This window comes from Canis lupus, chromosome 9, assembly GCF_011100685.1.
Source record: "Canis lupus familiaris isolate Mischka breed German Shepherd chromosome 9, alternate assembly UU_Cfam_GSD_1.0, whole genome shotgun sequence".
Lineage (NCBI taxonomy): Eukaryota > Metazoa > Chordata > Mammalia > Carnivora > Canidae > Canis > Canis lupus.
The window spans coordinates 11,246,989-11,265,803 of NC_049230.1; the positions used below are offsets into that span (position 1 = coordinate 11,246,989).

The following is an 18,815-nucleotide window of genomic DNA, read 5'->3' on the forward strand; positions in this document are numbered from 1 at the left end:
TCACGCTCAGTATGGAGTCCACTTCAGATTCTTTCTCCTTCTTCCTCTGCACCTCCTCACTTGCATGCTGTCTCTCTCTCTCAGATAAATAAATGAAATCTTTAAAAAAAATACTCAGAATTGCTAGATCATTTGGTAGTTCTATTTGCAATTTTTTGAGGAATCTCCTTACCAGGAAAACTATAATCATTTAAACTTACTGTTTGTATACATGAAAATGCTATTTACCTGTGATAGTAAAACAACTTAATCTGTGTACTGTACAAGATTATGTAAAAGGATTTCGAATGCATTATCTGTACAAAGTTCCACACTTGAGTTGAAAGCTGTATTTAAATTTAGAGGGTACTTACCAATTCATTAGTGTGTTCATGAAAAACTCAGTTTTTAAGAGAGTCATCTTTCTGTTTAAACATATCTATTTCCTCAAATTTTCAAAAACAACCATGCTTTGACCCCTGTGATACACCTATTGTTTTCCTTTAGTTTTGTGCTTTCTCATTGCACTGTAGTATTTTAATTCCTAAAAAACAATACCCTGAGGTTAATGTCGAAAGGCATACAAGGATAAACAAATGAAATGAGCTTTAGTTATATCAGAGAGATTTCAATTAAACATTAAGAAATTTTTTTAAGATTTTACTTATTCATTTGATAGGGGGAGAGAGAGATAGAGAGAGAAAGAGCACAAACCAGAGGGGAGGCGCAGAGGCAGAGGAAGAAGCAGGTGCTTCTTCCCTGCTGAGCAGGGAACCCAATAGGGGGCTCGATCCCAGGACCTTGGCAGATGCTTAACCGACTGAGCCAACCAGGAGCCCCAGGAAAAATTTTACACCAAAAGGAATTAAGTATAAAAGAGGTTAAAGGTGAGATTATTATATTTCCATTTCATGTTTAGTCACTAGACTGAAAGAATCATTCAATCAGATTATATATAATTATATGAATTTTTAAATTCATCCAACAACGGGAAAAGCATTTTAATAATGGTTGAGCTAAAGAGTTCATACACAGTATCTTATTTAATCCTCAAAACAATCATATGAGGTAGCTACCATAATTAACTCCAATTTGTAGATGAGGGTGAAGAAGATAAAGTCCTACCCATGATCATGTGGACAGTTTTATAGTATATTTGACTCTGATGTGTTTGCTTTCAGAACTTGTACTCCTGTTTTGCGTATTGCCTCTCCACACATTGACCTATGGGTGACATTCTGAAGAAACACCTTGTTGCTACCATAGGCTCTCCTCGGGATTAATGGTTGCTGGCTTTGTATTTATCTTATCCATTTTTATGGCTCTGATCATAACATCTATCCAAACTGTAGTAATCATTGGCTTCATGGTAGTATATTAACACTCTTTGTCCTATATGGTCTGTCTTTGGTGAGTTGGCAAGGCATATCTCTTAACTTGTTTCACATCTCAGATATATGAGTAACTGATGTTTCTTCCGGATATTGGTGTGGCATAGTCATTAATTTGATATCTTGTTTTCTATGTTTTGAGAAATTTTTCACAATGTGAGAAACTGATTAATATTGCTAAAAGTGATTCTTTTTTTAAAAGATTTTATTTATTCATTCATGGACACACACAGGGAAAAGCAGAGACACAGGCAGAGGTAGAAGCAGGCTCCCTCAGCGAGCCTGATGTGGGACTCAATCCCAGGATCCCGGGATCATGACCTGAGCTGAAAGCAGATGCTCAAATACTGAGCCACCCAGGTGTCCCTAAAAATGATTTTCAAAGGAAAAAAGCATACCAGTTGGAACTCTTCTTTCTTCCTTCAGGCAGCATTGGCTTTCCTCCTGAGTGTGCTGATAAAGAAACCTGTCCTTACTGGTTTGGTTGGATTTCTCTTCACTATATTTTGAGGATGTCTGGGATTCACTGTATTGTGCAGACGACTTCTTTCATCTATGGGATGGACTTTAGGTCCTTTAAGGACCTTTGCCTTCACTGCTGGAATGGCCCATGGAAAGAGCACAATGATTCTATGACTTTATTTATTATATTTTCAAAATTATTGAAGAGTTTGGTAACCCCATGAAACTTGGTGATCAGTCACCCTGCATTTTAAGAAGTTCTGCTGTATTCTGTTATGAATTCTCATCAAAGTAATAAGCAAAGCAGATAGATCATTTGTAAAATCCTAGAAAGTTTAAAGAAGAAAAATAATTGCCCATTTATGTCTGACCACTCTGTCTGATTTATGTCCCCATTTACTGCCATTTAAAGAGGCAGTAAAACGCATGAATCCATCTCAGCTCTGCCTACGTGCCAGCTGGGTCACTATGGGCAAGTCACTTGACTTCTGTAGCCTCCCTTACTTCTTCTGCAGGACGGAGGTGTCAGTAGAAATCACCTCAATGAGGGTAAATGGGAGGGCTAACTGTATTATTCTCTACATATAGTGCTAGAGCAATTCTTGACACATGCTATGTGAATGTGAGCTATTATCTTTATTATCTTAAAATGAATCTCTTCAAGTCTTCAACACTTATTTAATATTGTAGTATTTCTGTAGTATCTTATCTCAAACATTTTAATATTTTTTTATATGTCCTCCAGTGTCACTGCCCACTCCGACTTTCTCTTCCTGTAATATGTTATTTTTGGCTCATTGGCCACTTCTCTAAATCCACTTCTTTAAAACTTATGTGGTAATCAATTTGTCAGTTAAATTTCTATTCAACAATTGTTTTACTTTCTCAGATAGCATTTCCCACTTCTGTGACAATAATTTTATTTGTAAAAAGCAACTCTACTACTAACAACCTCACTGTGCATTTTTGAAGAAAAAGCTATTGAAATATGAACGATACTTGTCTCGTCTAGGCAGTACCATTTAATAAAAAATTTAGCTTTATATGTTCATCTTCTGTTATTTTCTTTTTTTAATCTCAGATTTCACACATGGATTATTACCTGATGGCATTATTTTCTGTGATCCATCTGAAAAGTCATACATAATGATGGTTGCTTTCTTCATTCTGACACTTGATACTATTTTCTATTTGATATTAACATTATATTTTGAGTGAGTTTTGGCTGTTAAGTCATAGTGTGGTTACACTTTGAGTTGAATTTAAAGCAATTCTGCTTCTAATAAGGTAATGTCTTCCTATTGTTTGCTTGTAATTTAAGAAGCACTTCTGATGGTAGAGGAAAGGAAGAAGTTTCAAAATTAATAGAATCTCTGCATTTTCATCTCATTGTTTAATGGCCTGACCAGAATTATTTGGTAAAAACATTTTAGTTAAAAATAAATTCTAGGGATTCCTGGGTGGCGCAGCGGTTTGGCGCCTGCCTTTGGCCCAGGGCGCGATCCTGGAGACCCGGGATCGAATCCCACGTCGGGCTCCCGGTGCACGGAGCCTGCTTCTCCCTCTGCCTGTGTCTCTGCCTCTCTCTCTCTCTCTCTCTCTCTGTGTGACTATCATAAATAAATAAAAAAAATTTAAAAAAAAATAAAATAAAATAAAATAAATAAATTCTATTTCTTCTGGTTTTCTATCTTTTATATAGGTTGTGTGTGTGTGTGTGTGTGTGTGTGTGTGTGTGTGTGTGTGTTGGTTGGTTGTAAGTGGGGAAAAAGAAAAGAAGAAAACAACTCTAAGAGCTCTTGAATATGATGATGCTTGTTAGTGCTTGAATAGAACTCATGGACATTAAGATAGCTCATTAAGTAGCTGTTGCTAATATTCAGCTCTAGTAAATGTGTTCTGCATCTCAAGAATATGAAGAAGGAAACAGTATACAGCAAAAAAAAATTAGTAAAATAAACTCATAAGATTACATAAAATTAGTAAAAAAAAAAAAAAAAAAACCCAAAGGGCTTTTAATGAATTATTGTTAAATTCCTATATAGAATGCATATATCATCTCAGGAACCAATATACTTGTATTCCTTTCTGCCCACATAAAATCCACAAATTATACTTATAGATAATTCCTTCTTATGTGTCAGAATCTAAATAGGTCTATCCTTTTCAAGCCCTACTATTTTGGTGTCTTTCTTTAAATGTTTTCCAATTCAGGTATTCTAGTTTAAAAATAGGTATGGTTTTCTTTTAGACTTTTATTTGTTTCATGTTCTTTATCCCCATTACATTATTATTTTAGGATTTTATCTCCATGCCTCTTATTCATTCCATTAATGTAATTTCATTTTTAAAATTTCAAAATCTATCATTTTGAAATAATTCACTTCTTACACACTTAGCGAATTGCCTGCAAAATTATCTTGCAAAATTATTCTTGTGAATAAACAACTTCTTAAAATTAAATAAAATTTCTTCTTGGGGGATCTCTGGGTGGCGCAGCGGTTTGGCGCCTGCCTTTGGCCCCGGGCGTGATCCTGGAGACCCGGGATCGAATCCCACGTCGGGCTCCCGGTGCATGGAGCCTGCTTCTCCCTCTGCCTGTGTCTCTGCTTCTCTCTCTCTGTGTGTGACTATCATAAATAAATAAAAATTTAAAAAAAATTTCTTCTTGGAACAAAAAGTAGCCTATAAAATATGTAACCCCTGAAAACCAGGTTAACATGTGTCCTTGCTTTGGTGTAGGTCATAGATAAGAATGAGCACTTAGGGACACCTGGATGGCTCAGTGGTTGAAGTCTGCTTTTGGCTCAGGTTGTGATCCCAGGGTCCAGGGATCGAGTCCTGCATTGGGCTCCCCATGGGGAGCTTACTTCTCCCTCTGCCTATGTCTCTGCCTCTCTCTGCGGCTCTCATGATAGATAAATAAAATATTTAAAAAAAATCAGCACTCTAATGGCTGAATGATTGGAAAAATGTACTGTCATTTTAAACCTGCAAAATGGAAATTAAAATCCCAGATCTGATCTCCTGCTGTATGCACTTACTCTCTTGTTCACTAACATAGCAAAGGTCTTAAAAATTCCTTTTTGCTGAACTCTTAAAAGTGTCCCCAGCTAAACCAGGGCTAGGTTCTTCTCCACTTTCTCATCCTCTTTTTTTCCTTTTAGAATTTCTTATTTTCTCTTTTACTCATTGTTTGTAACCTTTTTTTTTTTTTTTTTTTTGTAACCTTTTGTATATAAATCAAGTCCATTTGTTTTTAGCCCGTCAGGCCCTGGAGCCTAGTAGATAAAATTGAAACTTGTGAGTAGATGAAGGCATAGTTGTTAATACTCCAAAAATAATTTTTCCCTATCACAACTCTGTGCCATATTACCCATTTGTCCTCTCCTAAATTTTTGTTTTTTTCTACATTAAAATTTTTTTTCTCCTATCCTTCCATCTAGAATTTAATTCGTACTTTAATAAATATCTGATTTTTCTTATTAAGTTCTCTACTCATTTATAATTCGTTTACTTTTCAAATACTCCCCTAACTCCCTACCCTCCACTATAGGAAGGCACAGTAAGTAATATTTACTTCTGGGAAAATGAAATTCAATTTTTTATTTCTCTGTATTCCAATGATCAGAAAATTTTACCAAGCAGAATTTTGTTCAGCATTTAGTACAAGTCTCACATCTTAATGATGCCAAAGCAGTGGTCTGGAGAGGTTATATGACTGGACCAAGAACAAAGTTAGCAGAATTTGGACTAAAACTTTGATAGTGACTTAATATTCCCCTTTAGGTTTTTTTTCCACTGAATTCAATATTCGTTATATTTGTTGTTTATTTCTCTTTTGCCTATAGAATGTGAGTCCTTCTAAGGAAGATATGCTTGCGTTTTACTACACTGATATCTCCAAACATCTAGAGAAGGTTGCCACATAGTAGATACTCAATAAATTCCTGATGAATTACATAAATGCATATATTTGTTTTCCTATTTTAACTTTCTTCAGGATAAACAATGTGTTTTTCCATCTGGAGACCACGTGGTGCATAAGAAGCTCTCAATAAATATTTGAAGAAGGAATACAAGAATGTCCCTCCTCAGCTTCAAATAAAAAAATCTATTTCTTCTTTTCCTTCTCCTCTTCCCCCTCCTCTTTATCTACCCCTCCCTTTTTTCCTCCTTGTCTTTTTTTTTTTTTCTTTTCCCCACAAATTTGGTTCAATCTCACTTCCCCTTATTTGGGTACAATATGTATTTTTAAGTCAAATTTTTATAAACATCTTTCAAACCCACACTTTTAGAGTAAATTATATTTAAATGTTTTTACATTCATAATTCTTTTTCTGAACCAAAATTTCCCATAAAGTTGATACTAATCAGATATCAGATTTTGTCTATGTATCTGTTTAACACATAACTCCTTATTAAGTTTATATGGGTCAACAGTCTGTTTCTTCAAGGCTTTCACAGTTAGCATTGGAAACACATAAATCAGGAATTAAATGAAGCACAGCAAGTGTGAGAGGAGGGGATCCACAAGATTCTAATGATAGGATAAGTCCTAGGGTTATGTGGGAGGAAAGAACTTCAACTGCATATAAAGGATAATAAACTTTGCCTGCACAAGAGTGCACAAAGAATTGTATAGTCAAAAGGAAGAGCACGTGTGCCCAGCGAAGGGAAACAGCTGTTGTGTAGGAGAAATGAAAAGTTAGGTAAAGTTATTGCATAGTTTGCATGCCAGATGTGGTTCTAGTGTAGGAATTAATAACCAACTAACAAAAAATTACAAAGGGAGATTTCTTTTTTCCAAATACACATCTGTATGTAGCTGGGGAATACAGCATGTAATGATCCCGGTGATGCTGAAGTTCACTTCCATTTAAGTCCCTCTGTAGGTGCCTGCTCTTGCTAACTCCATGGATTACATGCAGAATTGGGGATTCTATCCTCTAGGGAAGTTCTGGTATTGGTGGTGACCCTGACTATGTTTTTTTTTTCTCTTGTTTTTGTTAAAATGAGAAAAATATTGTGAAACTTATTTATGTACGTTAATTCTTTCATTGGAAATTGTTTTTCATATCGTGGGATTATAGCCTTTAAGTATCTATATTTTTGTGGTGAAATTTTTTTTCTTTCTTGCAATGGTGATCATAACAAGATAGGAGGTTTTGAATTGTCCTTAATGTGCACAGTATATTTATATTAAAAATATTATCCATCCAAGTAATCTAAGAACCTTAGAACCATTGGTGCAGGAAATAGAGACAGATTGATATAATCTATGTAGGACCTTTCACTGATGAGATTTGTGTTTTAGGAAGATCACTCTGACAGCTGTGTGGAGGATGGGCCCAAAGCAGGTGGACATCATAATAATCTATGTTAGAGAGGAGGGGGGCAAAATTGAGGACCAGTGTAATATAGAGGGGAGGACAGACTCAGGAGATACTTAGGAGGTAGAAACAATCTGACTTGGTGGTTAATTATATATTAGATGGAGGAAGTGAGAAAGGGAGGAGATGAGGGTGGTTTTTGTTTCTGGGTAGGGGTGGATAGAGAAAATGTCACTGAACTAGGACAATAGCAGTAAAACAGGAGTATCAGAAATTCATTCATTCTTTGACATATTTTTTAAATGCTATAATTTCTATGAATAAAATGAATTTATTTATTTCTCAATTTTAATTTTCCCCTCTTTTAAACTTTTTCCTTTGCGGAGATCCCTGGGTGGCTCAGCGGTTTAGCACCTGCCTTTGACCCAGGGCATGATCCTGGAGTTCCGGGATTGAGTCCCATGTCGGGCTCCCTGCATGGAGCTTGCTTCTCCCTCTGCCTGTGTCTCTGCCTCTCTCTCTCTCTCTCTCTCTCTCTCTCTCTCTCTCTCTCTGTCTATCATGAATAAATGAATAAAACCTTTAAAAAAAAAGAAAAGTGTCTAAGAAGTAGATGACTTTAGAAATAGAAATGGCTCAGATGATCCTTCCTACAATGGACCCATCATAGCATCGGGGGGCCAGAAGGTATATTTGCATCCATGTACTGTTTTATCATGAATGGGGTTTTACCACCTTCTAATACATTAGATCGGTAGAAAAGCAATCCAGCTGTTCTATATCGGTATAACTTGAGTCCTTTTTGAGTAAGGTATGAAATTTTAATCCTTTAAAGAGCACGTTTTTTCTTAAAGGTTCATCTTTTATTAGTGATTTTACTTGTTGTAAAAGCAATGCATGTTTTGCAACAACATGGATAGATCTTGAGGGCATTTTGCTGAGTTAAGTAAATCAGACAGAGAAAGGCTTATCACTTATAAGTAGAAAAAAACAAAGGTCAAACCCCTAGAAACAGGGAGTAGAAAAGTGATTGCTAGGGAGGTAGGTGGAAATAGGATTAGACTGGTAAAAGGGTATGAGCCTTCAACTATAAGATGAATAAGATCTGAAGACCTAATATATAATATGGAGAGTCTAGTTGCTAACACTGTATGGTATAATTGAAATTTGTTGAGTAGAACTTAGAAGTTTTCCTATTTATATGTATGCACACACACATATATATACATGTGAGGTGATGGAGACGTTAACTAGATGGGAGAAATCTCTTCACAATATATATGTATGTCAAATCATTATGATGTACGTTTTAAGTATCTTAAAATTTTGTCAATTATACCTCAATAAAGCAGAAAAAAGCAATGCATGTTTAATAGAGAAATTCAAACATTACTAGAATATGTAATATAGAAGGTAAAATTCTCTAATTTCATTTATTAATTTGAGACAGAATGAGAGAGAGAGAGAGAGCAAGAGAGAGAAAAAAGAGAGAGCAGGGTGGGGAGGGGCAAAGGGAGAGGGAGAAGCAGACTCCAGACCAGAGAGCCTGCTGTTTGGGGCTGGGGGTGTGGTGATTCCAGGACCCTGAGATCATGACCTGAGAGGAAGGCAGTCACTTAACCAACTAAGCCACTGAGGCACTCCTCTAATTTCATTTTTTAATTTTTCCATATTATATTTCTGACTTAATCATTTGGTAAGTGTCTTCTACACTCTTTTCCTTTATAAAATCACAAACTCACTATTTATAGAACTGTCGTATATTTGAAAATATATTTTTCTGAATTGGAATTGTATTCTGAATTCTCTGTTACATAAGATCTAAATTTCTGACATATTTCCATGTTAGTGAATGTTCATTTATTTCAATTATAGAATAAGTCATTTGGATTACCAAAATAATGCATTCTTATAACAATTCAACAATTCAAAAAGGCTAATGTGTCAAAGAAAAATTAAGAGCCTCCTTTCACCCTAATTCCACCCTGGTAACTTATAAATTATACAATAAGTATGTTTACTTTAAGAATTTACAACTTATATTTGTGTGTGTGTTTTAAAGGATTACTGATTTCCAATTGCATGTACCAAGAGAATGACTTGTTTTCCTGTTCTTATGGCAATTGTTAGCAATGCCCTTCATGAAATTTTTAGTTTTATAGGGCTTATTAAAACTGAGTGAAGCACATTGCCTTTTGTAAGTATGGTATTGACTTATATAAGAGGCAATTTAGTGAGGGATAAAGGGCAAGAACTCGATAGCATACCACCTGAGTTTGAATCCCTGTTTATGCTATTTATTAGCAAGTTTCTTAGCCATTCCTTGCTTCACTGTTGTCATCTATAGAATGGGGAATATAATAGTACCTACATTACATGATTATTGTGAGGATTAAATCAGTTTCCTAAGTACCAAAACAGAGCCTGACATATACATTTTTCATTCATTCTACAAATACTTCTTGAGTGTCTGTCTGGTACTCTCAGGGTTGGGGATACAGCATGAACAGAACAGACAAAAGTTCCTGTCTGTGGAGCTTACATGCTTGTAACAGGGAGAGCTGGCTTTCAATCCATGTTTGCTATTACTTATTGTGAAAGATCAGGAACTTTTCAAGGAGTTTTGTATTTAATCTCAAACTTTTAATGGAAAAAATTAAATATATAATAAAATTTATTGCTTTAGTAAATTAAAAGTAATTACATTTTCTATCCTTTATGCTGATCTATTTTTCCATTTATTAGCACCTGGTACCACCCTACAGAGTTGTTTTATCACTGGCCTCATCTTTCTAGTCTGAAATCTTGTCTAATCAGAAATTATACCCAGCTCCCCAAGACATAGAACATTAAAAGAGCCAAAATCCAAAAAGGCACTGAAAAATTTTATTATTTTTAATATTTATTTATATTATTATTTAAACATTTTTAAATGATAAAAAATAATAGGCCTGTTGAAGAGTCATAATTTGGACTTTGGTTCACTGTCTTAAATAGTTCTTCACACTTAAATGAGGTGCCCAATACATATTTGCTGAAATCAGTGAATGAATGGATTTGCTTAGCAATCTAGAGCACCAGCAAAGCCTCAAATGCAAATCCTTAATCTTCTATGATATCTTCCTGGGGGGAATGTTGAGTTTGTGATATACATTGACTAAAGCAATTGTGGAGAGTGTGTGTGAAATTTATGAGAATGTATGGCCCCAACTCGAAAATTGTGATTATTTAACAGTTCTGTAGTGTTTTCTCTATCATTTAAAATTCTGAAGTGTCCTTTTAGGTCTTGCTTTTTTGTGTTTTATCTCTTGTGGAATACATTGCAATTTTTGATCATCTACAATTTTAATAACCTTCCTTACTTAGCCTTCAAATAATTCTTAACAGATGTGTTTAATTACGGTAGACAAAAAAGGGACAAATTGTGGAAATTGGGTGGATATTTGCAAGTACATGCATAGTGGTTGTAGAAAATGAAATTTTTACCATAAAAAATTAATATAATGACACCTCTAGTTTTTTTGCATATGAAAAAGGCAATTTCTGTACTCCTGGTTTTTTTTTTAGTCTATTGTTATAACAGCAAGAAATTACTGTTTCTGGAAAACAACTTAGATTTATAGTAAGACCCTCTCATGCCATAAAGATTAATTTAAACACTTCTAGAATTCAAGAAATTATTTAATGCAGGAAAGATTTGCTCTCCTCTAATTATATCTTGTAGGTAGGGACAAAACCATAAGAGCAGCTTCAAGACAGTTACTATTAGAATTTTAGGCTGTTATCTAGAATTCATCTACTGAGGAATAGGGAACTGAAACAAATGGCAGCTTCAGAGAGTATCAGTACAGCTGCAAAGAGTATGTGTCTTCATTTAACAATTACTAGATGCAAATTCATGTTCTCTCAATACATGCCTATAAAATTTTTTGAATTTTTAAAATTTTTTGAATTTCTTTTGATATCATGCAGTTCCTGGGAATGGGACCTGCTATTAGTGATAACAAAATATGATTACTTCTCTTTTTATTTGCTTCTTAAATTAGGTATATGCTCCATTCTGAACTTTTCACCATTTCTTAAAAATATAACTGTGTTTGATTGTAAGATATATAACAATTTCGATAGCTTACAGATGTGCTGTGAACTTTCAGAATGTCTTAATGCTGGACATTAAGACATTAATGGACCCTTATTTCTGTTGGTCCTTGCAAACCACATTTCTCCTTACACTGGCATGAGCAGCATCAGCTATTGCAAAGTAAGAGGGGGAAGGGAGGGGAGGGGAGGGGGAAGAGAGGAGGAAAAGATTATTTTATCGAAATTTAGTAGTTAGAATTTGATTGTTTTATGCACTCAGGATGGCTCTTCAAGAAAAATGTGTTTCCACATAAGTTATGTGGTTGCTCTAATCTCATTATGGGTTCTATTAAATGGTTAATCATGATGTTAAAAGGATCAGAAAGTTCACTATTCAACACAATGAACTTGCCTCACCTTTAAAGGGAATCATACTAAATCAACTGTAGAGGTGAAAATGTGCTATTTTTTTTTGACATCCTGTTGTTATTTCACAATTCCGAAGGGAATTTGTGTTTTTAAATGGAGCATCAAATATAAGATGTACTGTGTTTCCAAACTTTTAACTATGTTTTTGTAAATTGGCATTTTAAAAATGTATGTGATAATTATTTTTATTTATCCATATCAAAGGGTAAATCAACTTGACAAATAAGTCAGACCTTTCCTGTTGAGCCAATGACTATACATTCTCACACTGGGTGTCAGATACTTAGGAGAATGCGCTTTTCCAGTAGCATCCTAGTTGTCCTGAGGCCTGCTTACCTACATTTGGGTTTGAAAGTAACTGAAGTGCAGATTCACCATAAATAATGATATAGACAAAAAAAAGAACACCTGCCACTACTACACGCTATTTCTAAAATTTATCAAAAATTAATATTTTTGCATAAACAAAATACCTTTTCTAGCTATCATTTCAAACCCTTCAGTGTCGCTTCTGTTTCCTTATCAGCAGAAACTCAGTTTCAGTTATGGATTTCAGGCCTGTGTCTTTTGGCATACCGGCTTGGACAGGCTCTGGTGGACCTTCCATTATACTGTTTGATTCTTCTTGCAATATATTTAATTAACTGCCTCATGGTTTTGGAACTCAGATTTTCACTGGGACTCATGTTTGCTCATGTAAGTGATAATTTTTTTTCACTGGGCCAAATATAATAATAGAATCAAAATGAACATCCACTTTCATTAACCCTGTATCATTAACAGAAGGCATATATAAGAAAATCACCTTGCACAGTCTTATGATCTAATTATCTCCCTGTTCCCTGTCCTACACGTGGCTGGCCAGCTGTCATCTTACTATTGGCCCTATTGTTTGCAGGTGGTTTGCATAGTTGGTTGTGCCACTTCTCTTATATTCTCCTCATATGTGATTTTATTCATCTTTCACAATAGGAGAAAGAATAATGGCTTTTGGTCTCTTGGCTTTCTTACTGTAAGTTTCTATGCATGTGCACATTTATATGAAATTTTCTTAAAGCTTACCCTTGGGCAGTCCTGGTGGCTCAGCGGTTTAGTGCCACCTTCATCCCAGTGTGTGATCCTGGAAACCCAGGATCAGGTCCCATGTTGGGCTCCCTGCATGGAGCCTGCTTCTCCCTCTGCCTGTGTCTCTGCCTCTCTCTCTCTCTCTGTGTCTCTCATGAATAAATAAAATACAATCTTAAAAAAAAAGTTTACTTTTAAAAATGCAGAGTTAAGTATAAATTCTTCTTTTACTTACAAGAGAATGGAATTACTTCTTTAGTCTTTCCATTATTGTTGGACCATGTTTGTGATTTCAGTATTGTTCATTTTCTTTCTCCTATTTGCCTTCTGTTTTCTTGAGGTTTTTTCTTTTATATCTCTGCTTCTTTGAAGAGAAGCAAAATAATTGTAGAAATCCTGGCCTGGCTCACCTGAAAGGTTAGATCACTTGGGACAGTTCCCTCATTTTACAGAGTGGAAAAAACTTAAAAGAATCATACCTGAACTGAATCCTCTCTATTTAGTGTAGGCTTCCTCCTGAATAATTCTACTGATTTAAAAAAATGTGATAGGTGACCATATTGGCTAATAACATAATCAAACAAATAAACATGAAAAAATTTGATTAATAAATAAATACATTTATTACTTTAGGCAATCTCTGTTGTATTCTCTTTCTTATGCCTTGCTGACATATTGAGAAGATACCATAGCTTTCTGATCATTTCAGATATTAAAATAGTTAAGATTTACCTTAAGAACTAAAAAGGCCTGCCAAGTCCAAATCATAACTTTAATCTCATAAGCAGTGTATAGATTTGTCTCCAACCCTGTTTCAGGCATGCCCTTAGTTTGGCGACCAGTAGGGAGAGAGGGAGCAAGGTCTATCCTTTTATTCTTCTATTTTCTTCTGCATTTCCCTCCTGTAGATCATGCGGACAGTGTGGAGGGTTTAGGGTAAAGAGAAAATGTAGCACCACCATTTATAAAATCGACCCAAGGAATGATATGATTAGGTATTGCAGGGAGGACACTTAGAGACTCAGAAGCAATTTAATAGCCTTTAGGATTTCTACTGGCATATTGAACTCTCTAACAGGTTGTATTAAATCCACACTAAATCCAGCCTTTGGATATTATCCAGAAAGACCAGCCACTGTGACTATATAAAAGCCCCAAAGAAGCAAGATGTTGGATCTCTTTACCCTAAACCCTCCACCCTGCTGTCAGTTCTTTTGCTACACCTTTGTAGAAGACTCATCTTTGACTGCTTTTAAGGTCTTTTGACTCTAGCATCTTTAAGTTTATTAAAGCATTTCTAGGTGTGGATTTCTTTTTATTTATCTTTCTTTTTTTTTTTTAATTTATCTTTCTTTAAATGAGTTGTACTGCCTGAATCTGTGAATTCTTTTATCAGTTCAGGGAAATTCTCTAGCCAGTATCTCTTCAAATATTCTCTCTCTTACTATAGTAAGAATGAAATATTTATTCTTTGCTCCCTGGACTCTACTGAGATAGTATTAATCTTATCCTCAGCCTACTTTACACATCTCTTAGCATTTTCTTCAAAATTTCCATGTTCTTGTCCTTGCTGTACTCTGAGAAATGCTTCAGACTTTCCATCCAATTCCCTTATTTCTTATTCAATTCCCTTGTATTCTTATTCATTTTATCTTTGATCTTTGACTTTCAAAAATTTCAACTTTGTTTTCTAAAACTCCATTTGGTTCTGTTTCAAACAGTCCAATTATTCCTCATGGTCTTTTGTTACTTTCTCATATTCTTTATTCCAAGTTTGATTTCCTTATACGTTTATTTGAAAATAATATTTGTACTTATTATTTGACAATTCTAATAGTCTACAGATAGTTTTAATATGTTGTATTGTGGCTGGTTGTTTTGTGTTTGGCTTTTCTAAAAACTTTTTTTTTTATTTAACTAGGAGCATGTATTAAGTTGACTTTTAAGTATGTAACTCTCAAGATCTCAAATTGGGGATGCTCTCATCTTAAAAGAATTTTCAATTACTTTCGCAAGAAGTTCAGTGTAGAAACCACATAGAATTGCATAAGCTGTCCTAGAGTAATATCCCTTGATGTGGGATTTGCAAGAAATACTCATAAAGGGGGTTCCTTTTTAATCTAATTATTCTATTGAAGATATTTGAGGGAAGGACCATAAGGAGGGCCTAAGTCTTTGCCTCTCCATCCCTGAACTGGAATAGGCATTTGTTCTCAGGTCAATCAGATTTAGTATTTACTTAATAGTCCAAGTCGGGTTTCAGACTTTGTTTTTGCTCTTAAAGAAGTCCCTCACTGTTTTTCTGAGACCAGCAGTGTATTTAAAAGACATTTATTTTAAGTGGTGTGGGTAAGGTCTTTTTATGATATCTACTTCTCCATGTTTCTACATACAGAAGTTTATAGCTAGCTTGTAAGACTACAGTTTTGTAAAGCAGTGAAATGTAGAATCTAGTTTATAGCAGATGGAAGAGTAAATATAGAAGGGAGAAGTAGAAACAGGAAGTATTTTACAACTTCCTAAAATGTACTGTTGTTGCTATTGTTTGCCAGGGGGAAGAGTTCATGGAAGATCCTTTTTTTTATTTTCCTGATGTTTGGGACAAAACAAATGAGGTAATTTGTGAAGTAAATAGTGAAAAGAAAATAAATAGGAGGAAGGGAGTAGAGTGGTCAAAAATAAGTTACTTTATTGCATTTATAAAATTAGAATGTTTAATGTCTGTTTTCTATAACTTAAGATATATCACTATATATTTTGCTAAAGCAAAACCTTTAATCATTAGAGATAGTGTGGGCAGTAAATCTTCAAGGAGAATCTGATACAAGGTTATAAAATAAATGAATGAACCCTAACATTACTTCAGTCTACATTGCTTTTTCTTTCAGAAAATGTTTCTTGTGTTTGTGGAGGAAGCATTGCCTATACGCTTTTTGATCTATCATCTGTTTCATGTGTATCTCGACACCCAACATATTGCACATGGACTTGACAGATGGGCAGTCGACTCACATGATATGTGCTTATAAAAGTGTAGTGGTTGTATATGGGCTCTGAAGTCAGATAGCCCCACGTTTGAATCCTTGATCTAGCACATAATAGCTAGAAGTTACTTCAGTTATCAGAAAATATGTATGATAACAATAGTACTTTAAAGGGTTAAGATTGAGTTTTTCAAAGCACATTAAATGTAACAGTGTAAATAGTTCATCAAGGTACTTGGTAAACAGTAAATGCTCAATAGTTGCTTGAAAGGAGTTTCTATCCTCTTCTTCTCTTTCTCTCCTTTTCTTACAACTACAGTAACTGCAATCCCACTTAAAGAGTTTTGCATAGATTGGACACTTAATATGTATCTTTTTTGATTGTTGGATGAATAAACATAAAAAGTAGAAATTGTCTTTATTCTTTGCCTTCCCAATTCATTCATTGATATTGATCACATTTTACTGTTACGTGCCAGACGCTTTGCTCGAACAAAACAGTCTCTGCAATCAGATGACTTACATACAATGAAATATGTGAAAGAAAGTGATTCTAATTCAAACCAAATCAAACCATTTTTTAGAATGTCCCCTGGATGTGTAATGGAAGGAGAACTGGAGCCAGGGAGTCTGCTTAGGAAACTACCAAAGTAGTCTGAGTGGGAACATGGGTCACTACATACAGTGCTGTCAGTCATTATTTTTCTCTGAGGATATTTTTTTTTGAGCATAGTTAACACAATGTTACATTAGTTTACAACATACATTAGGTTACATTAGGTATAAAACATAGTGATTCCACAAGTTTATACATTATACTCTGCTTACCACAAGTGTAGCTACTCTCTGTCACCATACAATGCTATCACAGTATCATTGACTATATTTCTTATGCTGTGCCTTTTATCCCTGTGTCTTATTCATCCCTCTGAAGATATTTTATTTTTTAATTTTATTTTTATTTTAAGATTTTATTTATTCATTCATGAGAGACACACACACACACACAGAGGCTCTGTGTCTCTCCCTGCGGGGGGCCTGATGTGGGACTCAATCCCAGGATCCGTAGGATCCTGGCCTGAGCAGATATTCAACCACTGAACCACCCAGGGGCCCCTCCCCTTGAGGATATTTTAAACTCTTCAATAAGCCTGCCTTAGCATCAAAATGGATAATTCTTGTATTTGTCCTATTGCTTAAATATGGCAATAAATACTCATCTCAATGTTTATTTTGTCTTTTATCTTTTAAGTTCGTAAGTCATGTCATTGGTTAATTCTTAATTATATCCTGGTGCTGAAAGCATATGAGATTTTTTCTAAATTAATTAATTTATTTATTCATGAGAGAGAGAGAGAGAGGCAGAGACACAGGCAGAGGGAGAAGCAGGCTCCATGCAGGGAGCCTGATGGTGGGACTCGATCCCGGAGCTCCAGGATCACGCCCTGGGCTGAAGGCAGCACTAAACCACTGAGCCACCCGGGCTGCCCAGCATATGAAAATTTTGGGTGATAAAGAAAATAATGTTACATCCCCTCCTTTTATTGTGCTCTCCATCCATATCAGATAGTGTAAAATCTTTTAGATATATATGTCCGACTTTATTATAATCCTGTGTTCAATCGTAATGATAGTTTCATGCTTCCTAAAGAGGAAATCCTAACAATACTGCTACATATAAGGTGAAAATTGAAAATAAGAATATCTCCCAGGAAAACAGGTCATTCATAGAAAATAGCCTAAAATAGCATGTATGACTGAGAAAAGAATAATAACTTTGGTTATTTTCTTTTTTTTAGATCTCAATATTTTTACTCATCATCCTGTCATCAGTTGAAGAACTAAATTTAATTATGCATGATTTCAATACCTTTCTACACTTTAATTGGATTTTTCACACTTCTAATAGAGGTAAGCGATATTACCTACTGTGTGACTGGCCTTAACCATGTATCCCATTAATAAAATCTTTGCCAAAAGTTGGAACAGGTGCCAGATTTAGAAGTTATTAAATGCTGATAAGTTCTGAAGTTAAGATTACAAAACTGAATAAAGTTGATGTTTGTGTTTAAATTCCTTTTCCTAAAAAAATAAATAAATAAATAAATAAATAAATAAATAAATAAATTCCTTTTCCTAAAATATAAGACTGCATGGAAGATGCAACATATCGCGCTCTTTGATTGCATACCACTTAATGTCAATAAATTGTTTAGAAAGTGTGATTGGTAAGAGAAGAAAAAATATGTTGCTACAAAGTGCTTCTGGGAGAAACCAAGCACTTTGGACAATATGGGACAACTGTTGATAAATCTCATCTACCGTTGTACTTTATCACTTCCACTAAAAAGAAACTTGCAAGTTCACTCCTTAGTGAGCACCAGGAATTGTATGGAACTGTTGAGTTACTATATTGTATACCTTAAACTAATATAACATTTCATGTTAACTAATTGGAATTAAAATGAAACATAAAGTTAAAAAATAGTTAATACTGTATAGTATTTTTAGGCAAGTTGAGTTTTTGTTCTGAGCATCCCTCTTAGCAGTGGTTAAGCACCAAAGCTTGTTTTCCTCCTGCTTACAGCAAGTTCAGTCCCTGAGGAGAAGACACGATAATGAGCTGGTGTGTTCAGTATGTGTGTGGAATGTTTTGAAAAGGGAAGAGAAGAAGCCAATTCTGGTGATCATTTATGATGTAATATGAGGATGATCTGGATGGTGGCAGACTGGAAACCCTGATAAGTCCATATCTGAGGGAATTTAGAGAGCTAATGGACAGATGTGATAAAAAGTTTTAAAGACAAGAGTCAAAGAACATATTTCAAGGGATGTGGCTACAAGAGGAATCTTGTAGGTAGTAAATTAATCATTTTCTTTCTTTTGAAGCAGAGGATAGCAATTTAAGTGTAGAGGCTTACGTTCTCTTGATAGTTGTTGTACAGCTAGAATCACATTGTTATGTTATTTTATTTTTTCTGTAGGATCTCTTGAAAAAGTAGGGAATATTACCCAAATCTAGAAGAACCAGAGGAAGATGTTCTAACTGTAAGAGTGAACACAGCAAATACACTCACTACTCCAAACCTGAA

General features: G+C 34.8%; 1 protein-coding gene across 3 annotated transcripts in view; it reads left to right on the plus strand.

Moving 5' to 3' along the window:
• The window catches only part of ABCA6 (ATP binding cassette subfamily A member 6), a 114,546-nt gene that overhangs the window by 21,669 nt on the left and 74,062 nt on the right, over nt 1-18,815 (plus strand). For all 3 annotated transcript variants that reach the window (XM_038546754.1, XM_038546755.1, XM_038546762.1), the window contains one exon: nt 17,523-17,634. The gene's annotated coding sequence lies outside the window, so the exon portion shown is untranslated. The remainder of the gene's footprint in view (nt 1-17,522; nt 17,635-18,815) is intronic.